The sequence below is a fragment of the Mytilus galloprovincialis genome, chromosome 4 (genome assembly GCF_965363235.1).
Source record: "Mytilus galloprovincialis chromosome 4, xbMytGall1.hap1.1, whole genome shotgun sequence".
Classification (NCBI taxonomy): domain Eukaryota; kingdom Metazoa; phylum Mollusca; class Bivalvia; order Mytilida; family Mytilidae; genus Mytilus; species Mytilus galloprovincialis.
The window spans coordinates 60,412,234-60,427,306 of record NC_134841.1 but is presented as its reverse complement, the minus strand read 5'-3'; the positions used below and the strand labels follow the sequence as shown (position 1 = coordinate 60,427,306).

The window sequence follows — 15,073 nt, the reverse complement described above, 5'->3', positions numbered from 1 at the left end:
AATAAGGTTTATCACTTATAAGATAAACCAATTTAATGAAAGAGATTTGATTAATATATTTATTTTCCTTAAATGAAATATTTTATCATTCAGATTCGCATCTCGCTTCCGGCTTATAAACATCACGCGACTTCAGCCTCACATTTGAACTAGCCGCTCTGGAAAGGTGAAAGTTTCAAAACCCACCCACCTCCCCTCACACTCTACCAACAATTACTTGTGTCTGCTGCTGTTTTATTCATTTTTCAGGCTTTTCAGAGTGAAGCCTGTTATTTAATACGTTGTTGGACATAATAAAGACAACTAGACTAAGCAGATGGAATTGCTTGCTGAACAAACTTTTGAGAACTATTGTATTCTATATATTCGAGTGAGTGTTGTACAGTTTTACCAGGACAATCAGCCACCAGCAATGTAATTGGAACAATCAGTATAATTATTTAGTTTATCCACCTGGATCACATATAGAACTTTAAATTTTTGTTATGAACTTTCAGAGTTTATATCTCAAATATTAGTATAATTGTTCATTATATGGTAATAAAATATTTTGTCACAGTAAAAGGTTGTTTGGCGGGGTCTGGCAAGATTAAGGGGTCATGATCCGTTCCTGTATTGTACGTCGGATCATATTAGTTTTTTACTTTCCTGCGTTACCACAGGAAGTTATGATCTACCATCTTTCCCCACTTACGAATTCCTGTAACGCATTATTTTTATCATTAAATACACTGGATTCTGTAGTTGCTATTAATAATAAATTAACGTTTTGAAGTTATAATTACTTTCAAAAAATGGAATCGATTTGAGCTTTTGATTTTACCATTTGATAAAGGCCTTCCGTTTTGACTCTCCTTTATACTTAGGCACTTTTGTTATTTTACATTTATTTATCTTTCTACTTTGTTATGTTTTATACAACCCTGGTTTCCAAATGTTTAAGCATGATCTTTTCTGGTGCAGGTAAATCCAGGCAAGAAATGAGCTGTTAAATTTCATAGGCCACGTTGTGTACGAATTTTTTTCAAGCATAACTCACGAACGGTAAAAGTGAAAACCTTCAATAGCAAACTAGACCCTTTTTTCACATGCAGCAACACATATCAAAAGCAAAGTTGAACGGTTCACACTTTATCATATGACACAGGAAACGACATAAAAGGCAATTTTCACATATATCAGTTAAAGCAAAATGATGCTAAAATTGTACAAAATCAATATAGAACAGGACATCTATTTTGTCATCGGTATCATCATACTAAAACTTGACAATTGAATGATTCCTTTAGTAATTTAAATAGGGTTGTAAAGGCGTTTACAGTGCGCACATGTTTAGAATGAACGCTTCCACGCTTTATACAAAATGTACTTTGGTCAACGCTTTTACATCCCTATAAATTTACAAAAAAGGCATTCAATTCTTAGATAAAAGATTACTTCGTGTTTTACATGATAAAGTATAGAAACAACTCTACTACCTCCAGTAACTCATTTAAAAGAGTCACACCATATAATTTCAATTCAGGTTTTGAATCGCTTATACTTATAGTATGTACATTTCTCAAGTCGAGCTGTGACAACTGAAAAAAATTATGACAACAAATTATAATCCTAGAATAACTGAAGACAGTGTTGAATCTGTTATTGCTTCTGCCCTTCAACAACAAATGGAAGTGTTAAACGACCTTGACTGGCTATACAGCCCTTGAACGGTCGGCTCAGTGCCCGAAGGCGATTGGTGAGCGTTTACATATTTCCTGCCGTGGGTCAGGGACAGGTAGTAGAGGACGCCATTTTGGAGGTCGCCATTTTGGTTTTGATGAGTTGGTTTTGGTTTGTTGACTATTTTGAAAAGTCATTTAAAAAGAACGCCAATGACGTGCCACATATGACGTTTGCGCTCTTCAGGCATAATAATGTGTTACGTCAAGGCATTTGTATACCATGAAATTGTCTAAAATGGACAGATTATATTTCAAAAGAATTTACAAAAGGAAACAAAAAATAGAAACACAATCAAACGCCCGTAATAAGGTTTTAGAGCTGTTGATGATCCGGTGTTTGATTCCGTGACGGGATTTATTCCTATGCATCTGTTTAGCACAGTGTTCCATGTGAGATATTTAGAGTTGCTACAGTTAGGGCTTGTCGGAGAATCTTCATAATCATACAAGTACTGTGTATAGTTTTTCGAATATCCATCAACGCTATACATCCAATGAAAACAATCCATCTGACGATATGGATTGTTGAAACGTGTCAAGTTATACTCTATCTTGGTGTCATTCCATTTTGTTATTCCTAATCCTGGACAATATTCGGGGTCTTCTCCAAGTCTGATTTGTTTTTGTCTAAACTTTTCCCATATATAGTCAATATATGTATGATGTAAAAAGAAAGCAGGGTCTTTAGGAGAAGAACTTAGTATATCCATCATCCCACCAACCCATTCATGACCAAGATTATGCTGACCCTCTATGGTTTTATAACGCTCTTTATCTCCCAAATGATCTATAACATCTTTTACAAGAAAAACTGCATTATCGTTTTCAACCATTTCAACTATTTCTGGTGACAGAAGCTTCAAATCGGCTTGGCTAATGTTTCTGTTTATTCGACAATTGTACATATCTCGCCAGTGTTCGAAAGGGCCATCCTTAACATCCCCGTTTCCATTGCCAAGGAAATCTTTCGTAAACAAGACTGTTTGTTTTGGGTCAGTCATGTTATGATTGTCTAGCACAGAGTTCCAGTAAGGTAAAACGATAGATTTATCTTTCTGTCTCAGAGCAGTTTCAAACCTGTAAGAAAACAACATTTCAAGATGCAACAATGATAGCTGATCATAGATGTCTAGTTTTATACCTGCATAAAAGAAACATTTCATTAGAGCAACAATTGGTGCTGAGATAACCCTTTTAAACATTTTTAACATCACCCTACGTATTATTTGCTTCAAAGAATTTAATACTTTTTATCTTTTATGATTTTTATGATTTTGTCGCATGATTGAACTCAAGATTCGAGTATCAATCTCTATTTTTTTTGGCAGCTCATAATTTATCTTCTTTATTTTATGCTTCCTCATACGAAAATTAAAAAAGGGGAAGTCCATCAAAACTGACGGAATTCAAACGTTATCAACCACGAGAGGAAAACAACTACCCTATTCCTGACTTGGTACAGGCCTTATCTGAGGAAAGTGGGGGGGGGGGGGGGTGTCAACCTGGTTTTATAGCTAGCTTAACCACTACATGTATGACAGTTGTGGACAGCTCCGTTTTATTGACCAAATTGGGTAGGCAACCAAAACAAACATGAAAAGTTAATGTAACAATAATTGGGATCCAGCAGCTACAATAGCTATCAAAGGTACCAGGATTATAATTTAGTACGCCAGACGCGCGTTTCGTCTACATAAGACTCATCAGTGACGCTCATATCAAAATATTTATAAAGCCAAACAAGTACAAAGTTGAAGAGCATTGAGGATCCAAAATTCCAAAAAGTTGTGCCAAATACAACTGTGTAAGCATACATCAGACATTCAACACAACTGACTAAAAAATTCGTACAAACATACCTATAATAGATTGAACACAGAAGCCAACAAAAAAGATATTGTGGTTGCTAGAAAATTGACAAAGATATCGATGAAATTATTTTTTTTAGCATAGTTTATCCCGTATATAGTATACACTTAGCTTTTTCGATAAAGTACATATTAGTATAAAGAAAAATAAGAAAACGGGTAAACAAAATGGAAATAGCACTGAAAAACTCTCTTGCGTCCGAATATTATCTGCACCAGAAACGCCCAATATCAAAAACCGGTTAGCGGGATGCATGAAAAGCGAGTCGTGAAATACGACCAAAAGAAACATAATAGCACGAAGACAAACAAATACGTAAATAAAAAGATACTCAATTTCAGAATCTCTAATCTATAACTCGAGATCATCTTGCATTAATTGTGAAGAAGAGGCTATATTTATATCGTTTATGTCTTGGTACTTTCCGATGATCTATTTAAAAAAAAAAAAAAAAAAACGTTCTTGGACAAAACCCAGACACTTGTCTTATGTAGAGGAGTGTAAGTGACCTTACGCCATTTGATAATTTTTTTTAAATAATGTTCGACAGCTGTTTCTATTAATAGTATGCATATTGTTACTTACAAAAGTAGATAGACTCTATGCCATCCAAGGAAATTTGATCCCCGATGCGCAGAACACAGAGTACGATTTGTGTGAACCAATGCCAGTGTATCGTATTTATTTGGTGCTATGGTCTGTAAAGAAATATTAAATGACATTGATTAAAATTAGTAGGTATAATCGCAGGGAGAAATAACTTGAAAGTGTACCTAAAACATATTACATCTAATATAAACTACGTTGTTCTTCAAGTGTCACTGATGATTAAAATGAGTAACCTGTGTTTTCCCATGAAAATATGAGAAATGGACTCAGAACTTTTTACACTTAGTTACGATTGTTAATTTCCCTAGACAGTGTCAAAAATATTCTCAGACTGCTTGCGACATTTTGAAATTGAATTCGTTAGAGGTTTATTTTAGAACATTAGTATATTTGTGATTAGTTAAACGGTATTTCAGTAATTTCGAGCAATCGTCGGAGGACATTTTGTCTTTTTAATATCTGTTTCTGTGTTTTGTACAGATATAAATAGGTAAAACCCTTGTCAGCTTATTTTGAGATTTAGCTCTTATGTTGTATTATAACACCACCGTTCCATGTTAAGCTTAAAGATAAGCGTTCATAAACATAGTAAACAATGCTTTATTCTTTATGTGCACCTCAAAACTCAGAAGCTTGTTATCCAGTAGATGCTGTTCGTTGCTATTTTTGTAAATTTTTGAAGCGTAGAAAAAATATTTTAATTTGTTTTTACATTTTGTCGTATTATCACTTACTAACCGGTATGCGTTTTACACAATGTTTAAGGCAAAGATGGCATATTATATTTCTAGTCTGCGTTCTTTGGTCATATTGAATAGTTGTCTCAGTTGCAATCATACCACATTTCTTTATTGTTAAAAAGGTGTTTGTACAAGGAGTAACTCAATTAAACGCATAAACCGCTAAAGAAAATTGATTGCATGAATTAAATTTCATGAGGTAATGTAAGCCGAATGTGGATATATGACAGATTAATATTTAATTTAGCCGAATGGGATATATGACAGATTGATATTTAATTCAGCCGAATGTGGATGTATGACAGATTGATATTTAATTCAGCCGAATGTGGATGTATGACAGATTGATATTTAATTTAGTCGAATGTGGATATATGACAGATTGATATTTAATATTAGCCGCTTGTGGACATATGAGAGATTAATTTTAGTCGAATGCGAATATATAACAGATTCAATTTATTCGAATGCAGATATATATTACAGATTAATATAATTGGTATGTGGATATATATAACAGATTTAAAAAATGAGTTTAGAAACTGATAATTTATGACGATCAACTAATTCTGTGACTTGAAAAAAATTGTGAAGATATAATTTCAGTCGCTTTACCAAGAAATTTTGCTTGAGTGATTCATTTATTCTTTTATTTATTTACTTTTAGTTTTAGTAAGCCGGTGTGGTAACACTCTAACACATGATGTCATTTGACAAATAAACACCATGTTGCGGCATATGGTATCTTAAATTGAAATTGTCAGTGAAAAAATATCCTAGTTTTTTTCAAATGTCCATCAGCATTTTTTTTTTTCAAGACAAAAATCTAGACAAACCATCTTTTCCCTCGAATCTCCTAATCTTATGTCCACATATAATACATGTATGTTTACTTTTTTTTTAAAAACAGAAAGAATGAAATATATAATTTTGAGTTTTAAAAAATATTACTGTATAAATTAATTATTTCAATATGATGTGCACAAAGGAGTAATAGTCCATTTCAATATTATGTCACAGTACAAAAATCGGAACACAAATGATTATAGAATCGTATAAAAACATATGTTTATATAATTTTTGTATCAATTTGATACGACTAATTAATATGAAAAAGGTATGGTATTGCATAATTTTCGGTGAAGTAAAGTATGCAAACCTCAACTCTAAATAACTTAAATGTCACAAGTTAATAAACTTTTACTCTGTGCCATTTGATTAAGACGTTTCTTTTCAAACGAGCTTTATAGTTTGTTCATAGCACAAGTAAGAAAGGAGTTGATTAAAAAAATATTCCAAAACAAAAATTCAAACTCTATAGTTAGAAGTTTTCATAGAGATTGAATTTTACTCCGTTTTGTAATATACTAACATTAACGATGGTCTGGACCAGATGCTCATTTTGACAATGAATGCCTCTGCAGTGATGCTCGAGGCTAAAACATTTGAAAAGCCAAAGCTTATTAACAAAATAAAAAGATTCATAGTAGTTGTTATTTTCGATTTGGGCCATCCTAAGTTTAAGAAGTATCCAATTACCATCTTAAGACACCTATGTAGCTATTCATAGTATTATAAGGACAAAGCTAAGAAAATATTGAATGAGCGTGTTAAAATGATTTAAAGTATATGAACGGAAGATCTCGTTCAAAATAAATAACTATTAAATGAAATCATTTCCGTAAAACAAGACCAGTCAGTTATTCAAAGATATAGTAGAATTAAATAAAAGGGATATTATGTAGTACTAGTGTACATACCTTGTCGTCTTTTAGCTGATTGATCGCTTGGAAGTAATTTGATCTTTCCGTCTCGCTTAATATCCGAATTTCTCGCCGCTTTCTGACAGGATCGGAATGATCCTGTAATGCCTCTTGCCAAAGAGATTTCAACCAGTCTTGCTGTTCTTGGGATAATGTACAAAAATAATCGTTTGCAAGAGTTTCATGGCAATTTTTGAAGTCAAAATCAGGTTCGTCTTGAATGGTACATTCTGGATCATGTCCCTCGGGAGTAATTTCTGAACGGACTAATACATTAAGTACGAAAAGAACCACAGAAGACAATACTAATAGCATTCTGACAAGAATAATAAAGCCGATTCTAACTATTGCTTTTATGTCTTTTTATACTGGTGGTACAAGTTATTACATTTTTATATTGGACGTTAACCAATCATATATTTCAACAGATTTACTCGTATGTAATTTTCTTAGAATGCATGTGTACTATTCCTGGAAAAACGCCTTCACAAATGCTGTGTTTTGGCATGTTACCATATATGGTGTATCTAAATAAATGACACACCCTGATATTTAATATGTAAGAAAATATATTAAATTGCTGGACCACTGACACAACACGGGTATAGGGAAATAATTAGATTTCAGACTTGAGAAGTGACAAACGAAATGGAACAGCCCGTGAACATATCAAATCAAATGTCTTTCTCTTTCGTTCCATAACTACATTTCCTTTCAACCTTGGTAGGTTTTGTGATGTTGAAACCCTTTTGTATTTTTCTTTACGATATGTCTTTAAATGTGCTTTTTGTTTATGATACAGTGTTTCTCCAAGCTAGTAATGAATGGTTGGCAGTCGTGATTTAAGCAACATCAAATCACAAAATCCACAGAATAATTAAAAACTATCATCATGACTACATTCTTGTGTTGTTTCTAATCCAACATTTATTTTTGAAATATTCAGCTGCCCCAACAACAATTGATTACTAACTCAAAAACTGATGATATTGCGAAGCATTCATTCCTTTTAGAACGATTACATTTGTAAAACTATAAGGGCTTAGTATTGTTGTTAAATTTATCTATCAGTATGTTTATTATAATTTTGGACAACTATGAAACATTGATTATTTATCAAATGATACCATCTTGGGCTAACAGTCCACTTAGTCTAATGATTTGCTCAGTGAATTACCAGTAGGTAAACGTACCAATCTATCGTGTGGTATTGGCAGATTTATGGATCATTTTCCCTTTTAAAACCTGCTAGAGTGGTGCATTTTAGGCGCTTTTTATGAGAATGTATAGGATAATATTTCACTTTAAATAGGCGTCCTAAAAAAATTGTATCAATATGGTACGGAGAAAACATCTACACTAGAATTGAGAATGGAAATGGGGAATGTGTCAAAGAGACAACAACCCGACCAAATAAAAAACAACAGCAGAGGGTCACCGACAGGTCTTCAATGTAGCGAGAAATTCCCGCACCCGGAGGCGTCCTTCAGCTGGCCCCTAAACAAATATATACTAGTCCAGTGATAATGAACGCCATACTAATTTCCAAATTGTACACAAGAAACTAAAATTAAAATAAAACAAGACTAACAAAGGCCAGAGGCTCCTGACTTGGGACAGGCGCAAAAATGCGGCGGGGTTAAACATGTTTGTGAGATCTCAACCCTTCCCCTATACCTCTAACCACCCCCTATACCTCTAACAAATGTAGAAAAGTAAACGCATAACAATACGCACATTAAAATTCAGTTTAAGAGAAGTCCGAGTCTGATGTCAGAAGATGTAACCAAAGAAAATAAACAAAATGACAATAATACATAAATAACAACATACTACTAGCAGTTAACTGACATGCCAGCTCCAGACTTCAATTAAACTGACTGAAAGATTATGATTTCATCATATAAACATCAGGCACAATCCTTCCTGTTAGGGGTTTAGTATCATACCAACATAACCCGTATCATGCCAACAACTGTTTTTAGAATAAATGTGTTTAGTTCCGATGCAAAGACCTTATCAGTGACTCAATATTAACGCCAAAATATGCAATCTTTAATGACTTGACAACAGTATCGTAATTATATCCCTTCTTAATAAGTCTATTCAAAGGTTTTGTAAGTTTCTGAGGTGAATACTGACACCTTTGTGCTTTATAAAGAATATTTCCATAAAAAATTGGATGTGAAATACCTGAACGTATTAGAAGTCTGCATGTTGAGCTATATTTACGAATGATGTCTTTATACCGATGATAAAATTTAGTAAATGTTTTGACTAGTTTGTGATATCGAAAACCCTGGTGTAATAATTTTTCAGTAATACATAAATTTCTCTCGTTAAAATCTAAAACATTGTTACATATGTAACCTTATTTTGACAACAAAGAACAATTAAGTGAAACTGGATCGGATGTATACGTTTTACAATGAAATCTTTTGTCCCTTAGAAATGTTGGGTTTTTATAACCACAAAAATGTTAGTTATTGAAATAACATGGTTAACCGAGTTCACTGTCCACATTTTTAAAGGACATATGCATATTCATTTGAACGGCATAATCTATGCACCCGTACTTCTTTGAATTTTTATTTAGATGATTTGTAACCCTACTGCACCTGTTTATTATACTAAGAATATAGCTTCAACAAAATATGTCGTGGTTTATAAGGTGTTTTATAGTGCTTTATGCTGCAGGCAGTGGCTGGTTTTCTTGATGGTGCATGCTTAGATTTTTAAGTATGACGTACTACTTCTTACAGTATTTATTTTTATTTCTAAAAGAGAGGCAAAAGATACCAAAGGGATATTCAAACTCATAAGCCGAAAATAAACTGACAACGCCATGACTAAATTAGAAAAAGACCAATAGACAAACAACAGTACACAAAACACAACATGGAAAAAACAAACAAATGAACAACAAGAACCCCGCTAAAACCTCAGTTGCTCCGGAAGGGTTAGCAGATCCTGATAAACATGTTGCACGCGTCGTGTTGCTGGTGTTACTAGTACAAACCCGATGAAAATAATATAGTTCCCAAGAAAATAGCCCCAAAAAAAGAAGATTAAGTCTGATTCGATAGGTCATCCTCATTTGTGAAACAAATATTCTATGATAATAAAGTTTAAAAAAAAATAGCAAAAATAAAACATGAAATTAAATCGTGAAAGAATTGCCGTTTGATGACAAAAACTACTACAAGAATCTTATTTATCCTTGTTTTCCGCTCTTTTTATTTTTCAAAGATGGTAGCAGCCACTTTTTTGGGGGACACTGCTCGTTTAATAAAAAATCAAAGTACAACTACCATTGTTAATGATAGATTTAAGTCAATTGTGTGTATTCGCTGTGTATGAATTATTCCAACCAAGTTAGACTGAATAAAACAGATGCAATGCAAGATATAAAAATTACAAACATGCTTTCCATACACTTGGTATCCTCAAATATTCAGTATTTCAGTTGAAACCATGTTCAAAATCTATTTCTGTATATATGAAATGGGATCATGTCAATATGCATGTAATGATTATCTCTTTTTTTTTATATTAAAATCCTACGTGAACTATTTTGTATGGCATGCTGCTTTACCATGAAACTAAGATAATTCTAGTTAAATGTGCCAGTACAAATATTTGACAGATACTTGAAACTGTGGTGACCAGACGGGCCCAATCTTAAACAAATATTTAAGTGGTGAATAGCCTCGGTTAACACCTTTGAAATGAGCTAAGTCTGGTTTGGAACTTTGCCGTATGGAGTTGCCTAGGAGTACCGAAAGCATGTATGGTCAACATGAAAAGTACGTCAAGGATCAACTTTGAATCCATGTGGTGACCAAACGGACACGCGGAATCGTCTAGGTTAATACCTTTGAAATGAGCTAGTTCAAGTTTTTAACTGCTGCAGGGATATGCTGAGGAGTAGCGAATGTGTGGGTTATATTGTAAATTCGCTAAGTGGCAACTTTGAACCTCTGTGGGTTGCCAGACGATCTCGGATCCCAGAAAAATATTTAAGCGCGGTAAAGCCTGGGTCAATACCTTTTAATTGAGCTAGGTCTGGTTCCGAACTTTGCCGTAGGGATATGCCTCTTAGTGAATTTAAATTTATCATATGAACCACACATTCGGTACTCCTCGGCATATATCTACGACAAAGTTCCAAATCATAAGAAAACTAGTTTGCATGCACTTTTTTAATTAATAGATAAACGTTGTTTTCCAAGGCTTAAATTCGGACAAAGTATAACCTTGTACAATGCCAAAATAGAACTATCGATAGGATGTAGGACTAGTAGTGTTCATAGCCGTATAACAATATATTATGCTATAATCTATCAAAACCAAATCAATGTTAATACTAAGTAATACAACTTAAAAACAAGATCTTACTACAATGCTCAATTGATTACCTTGAAGGAAACAATATATTCACTGGATCAGTAAGTTTGAATTGATCGTATTCAAATTTGTAAAGTCTAAAAATAACTCCAACGTAAAAATCAGGATGTGATTTTCCGTTTGCAATAAGGTATCAACAGGTACATTCCAAACTTAATTTTGGCTATATACAAAAAACTTAAGTAAAGGTTTCTAGAAATTTGTGGTACGAAATCATTGACTTAGTAAGAGTGCCTTTCTTTCTAACTAAAATTTTGTAAACGTTGTGAGGCGTTGTTTTCTTAACGTTTCAAAAGTAGAAACGAATACATCGATTAATCAGGTTTAAGTTAGAAACAAATGTAGCGTTTGTACTTACAAACGATCAACGACAAACTGTAGACGCATTTTTAGCGAGTGCATACTTTGTCAAAGGTTATGTAAACTTTGCAAGCGCATGTTAGAAACAAATGATTACAACATGTGCGCGCTTAGCTGTCGTATGAGTTAGAATAAACAAAATAAAACCTCTCTAATTTACCTATTAAGATTTAAGATTAGATTAGAAAAAGTAACACCCGTGGCGTTTTATGAGACTTAATATAATGAGTGCATTTCTTTCTAACACAAACGATTCAAACGACTTCATAACTATTTTGATCTGAGCGTCACTGATGAGTCGTATGTAGACGAAACGCGCGTCAGGCGTATTAAATCCTGGTACCTTTGATAACTATTTACACCACTGGGTCGATGCCTCTACTGGCCCAGTAGTCAGCAGTTCGGTGTTGACATGAATATCAATTTTATGGTCATTTTTATAAATTTCCTGTTAACAAACTGAATTTTTTGAAAAATAAAGATTTTCTTATCCCAAGAATAGACTACCTAAGCCGTATTGGCACATTTTATTGGTATTTTGGGTCCTCGATGCTCTTCAACTTTGAACTTGCTTGGCTTCATAACTATTTTGATCTGAGCGTCACTGATGAGTCTTATGTAAACGAAACGCGTCTGGCGTATTAAATTATTATCCTGGTACCTTTGATAACTGGTAAACTAATCGATCTTTTAAATAAACTCATTCTAAAAGGTTACCAATTCAACACTAATTAGATCATTGAATATTGACTTTATTGGTATTAATATTGAATTTGTTTTGATTTCATTGGTATTAATATTTAATTTGTTATCAATAAATTAAATGCAAACTAAACTATATACTTATACACATTCATGGATCTACAATCAATCGATACCTGTACCTTGGCATTGCACGAGGTCATGCTTTTCTCTGACTGTTTATAACGTCTTTACACTAAATCCCTTGGATGTGAACTGAATGATAATTTAGTCTTAGAGGAATGATTTTTTATTATTTGTTAGTTGCTCTGAACTACCTGTCAGTAACTGCGAGTACTCTAAGAACAGCACTTCTGGATTTACTTTCATTAGGAACGCTCAAAGCCAAACATTTGAAATCCGAAGATGTATAAGTACCGAAACCGTTGAAGAGCTATATGTCAAAAATACCTAAAATAAATAGCAAAATTCATTTAAAGCCAACTTTGACTGAGGGAGTTGAAACCTTAGTTACTTTATATTTTCAAAATTTATCAACGAACAATTTTAGTAAAGTTTATTAAAACATGTCAGTACCGGCCGGAAGTACTGACTACTGAGCTGGTGATACCCTCAGGAACTGCTAGTCCATCAGCAGAGGTATCGACCCAGTGATGTAAAAAATGGATATACAAGTACCTGGCCACGTCAACTTTGTATAGTATTTTTATTTGTATCCTTTGTATCCATCTGATGACCTCACCACTTCTGTGTTGACTTGAGGTATCATTGATATGTTTATAATTATAAATTAACTGAATTCAATTCTTAATTAAATGGTTATTTGCTCTATCCACTTGTTAAGTTATTATATAATGATTTTCAGGTTAAGATAGCAAGCAAAAAAAAAACAAATATACTAATTTTACCTACAAACTCAGAAGTTGATTTAGCGGGTTTTTCCTGGGGGCCCTGATCCCCCTTTTCTGATATAAACTTTTGGATCCGAACATTCGAAATTATTTTGTTGCAAAACAGATTTGTAATACAGTATCATTTTAATTGTATGAGTCATAAACTTCGGACTCTAAAATATTGTATTAAATTGGTATCTATATATAACTGAACTCAGCGCTCTTTCGGGTTAATAGATGTTGCGTCTTAAACTAAACGGAATATTTAGTTCGTCGATTGACTTAGATTGGTAGAGCTGCGAGTATTCATCAAATGGTTATACCTCCGTATCTGTTGCCATGTCAACCTATTTTTTTCTGTTTTGAATTAACGTTTGTTAACAGACTACAGCTTAGACTATCTAGCGATGCATAATCTAATGAGCGTGTTTGAATTATTACAATTATATGAACGGATAAACTTGATCAAAATAAATATCAATTGAATGAAATAATTTACGAAAAACGTGACCACTGTCAGTTATTTAGATATAGTAAAATTAAATAAAAGTGATATTTTGTAGTACTAGTGTAATACCTTGTCGTCTTTTAAATCATTGATTGCTTGGAAATAATTTGATCTTTCGGTCTCGCTTAATACCCGAATTTCTCTCCGCTTTCTGGGAGGATTGGAACGATCCTGTAAGGCCTCTTGCCAAAGAGATTTCAACCAGTCTTGTTGTTCTTCGGATAATGTACAAAAATAGTCGTTTGCAAGAGTTTCATGGCAACTATTGAAATTAAATTCAGGTTCGTCTTGAATTGTACATTCTGGATCAAATCCATCAGGAGAAATTTCTGATCGGACCAATACATTCAGTAAGAAAAGATCCACAGAAAACAATACTAATACCATTCTGACAGGATAAAATAAAACCGATTAAATCTATTGCTTTTATTTCTTTTTATACTAGTGGTCCAATTTATAACTTTTTGAATTGGACGTTAATTAATTGTATAACTTCAAAGATTTAGTATTTACTCGTATATAATTTTCCGAAAATGCCCAGGTACTATTCCTTGATAACGCCTTCACAAATTCTGCTTTTTGACATGTTACCAAATATGGTGTATATAATGTACAACCCTGATATTCAATATGTTGAATGTTTTACGATAAAAATCGAAAAGAAAGGACACGGGGTTTTCATCCATGACACAAAATCACTTCATTTCAAAATTTTGTTTCATTAAAAGAAAAATCTTTGGTTTATTTTTTATACATTAGAATTTTGACAATGTTAGATATAACAATTCTGTGTACATTGATTAGTATTGACTTTTTGAAAAAATAATGTTTATGGTCAAAACATAATTGAATCAGTTAATGACAATTTAAGCATGTGATGGAAATTCCGTTTGATTTTTTTGGAATAATGAAAAAAACACGTTGACCACTTACACAGCGTGGGTGAAGTGCAATACGTAGATTTAGGATTTGAAAAGTAACAAACGTAATGGAGAAGCCCGTTAACATTTTAATTCAATGTCTTTCTCTTTCGTTCCATTCCCTCTCAACCGTGATAATTTTCGTAATGTTTAATACCTTGGCATTATTCTTTGACGTTATGACTTTAAATGTGTTGTTTTATTTCATGATACAGTGTTTTTCAAAGTTGTAAAAATTCGAACGGTAGTCGTAATGTAAGCAACATGAAGTTATAAAGCCAACAGAAAGGTTAATAACCATTATCACGGGAAACAAAATCTGGATGAGTCGTTTCTAATTCAACATTTATTTAGAAAATATTCAGCTGCGTTTAACGTGATTGATTGTAACAAAAACAACCTCACAAAAATTAATGCTACTGAGCAGCATTCATACCTTTTAAGAAAGGTTAAACTTGTAAAACTATAAGGGTTACGTATTGTTGTTTATCTATCAATATGTTTGTTTTAAATTTGGACCAATGTGACACATTGATTTGTTGGTAAATGATACCATCTTTGGCTAACAGTTCACTTGG

At 33.1% G+C, this 15,073-nt stretch overlaps 1 long non-coding RNA gene across 1 annotated transcript; it reads right to left on the bottom strand.

The window, feature by feature from the left end:
* Positions 1 to 923: 923 nt before the first annotated feature.
* On the bottom strand, positions 924 to 7,091 carry LOC143072597 (uncharacterized). Its single transcript, XR_012977251.1, has 3 exons — positions 6,703 to 7,091; positions 4,179 to 4,291; positions 924 to 2,801 (listed from the first exon to the last, which is right to left on the bottom strand). It is a non-coding gene; the product is annotated as an uncharacterized LOC143072597 (long non-coding RNA).
* Positions 7,092 to 15,073: the final 7,982 nt, after the last annotated feature.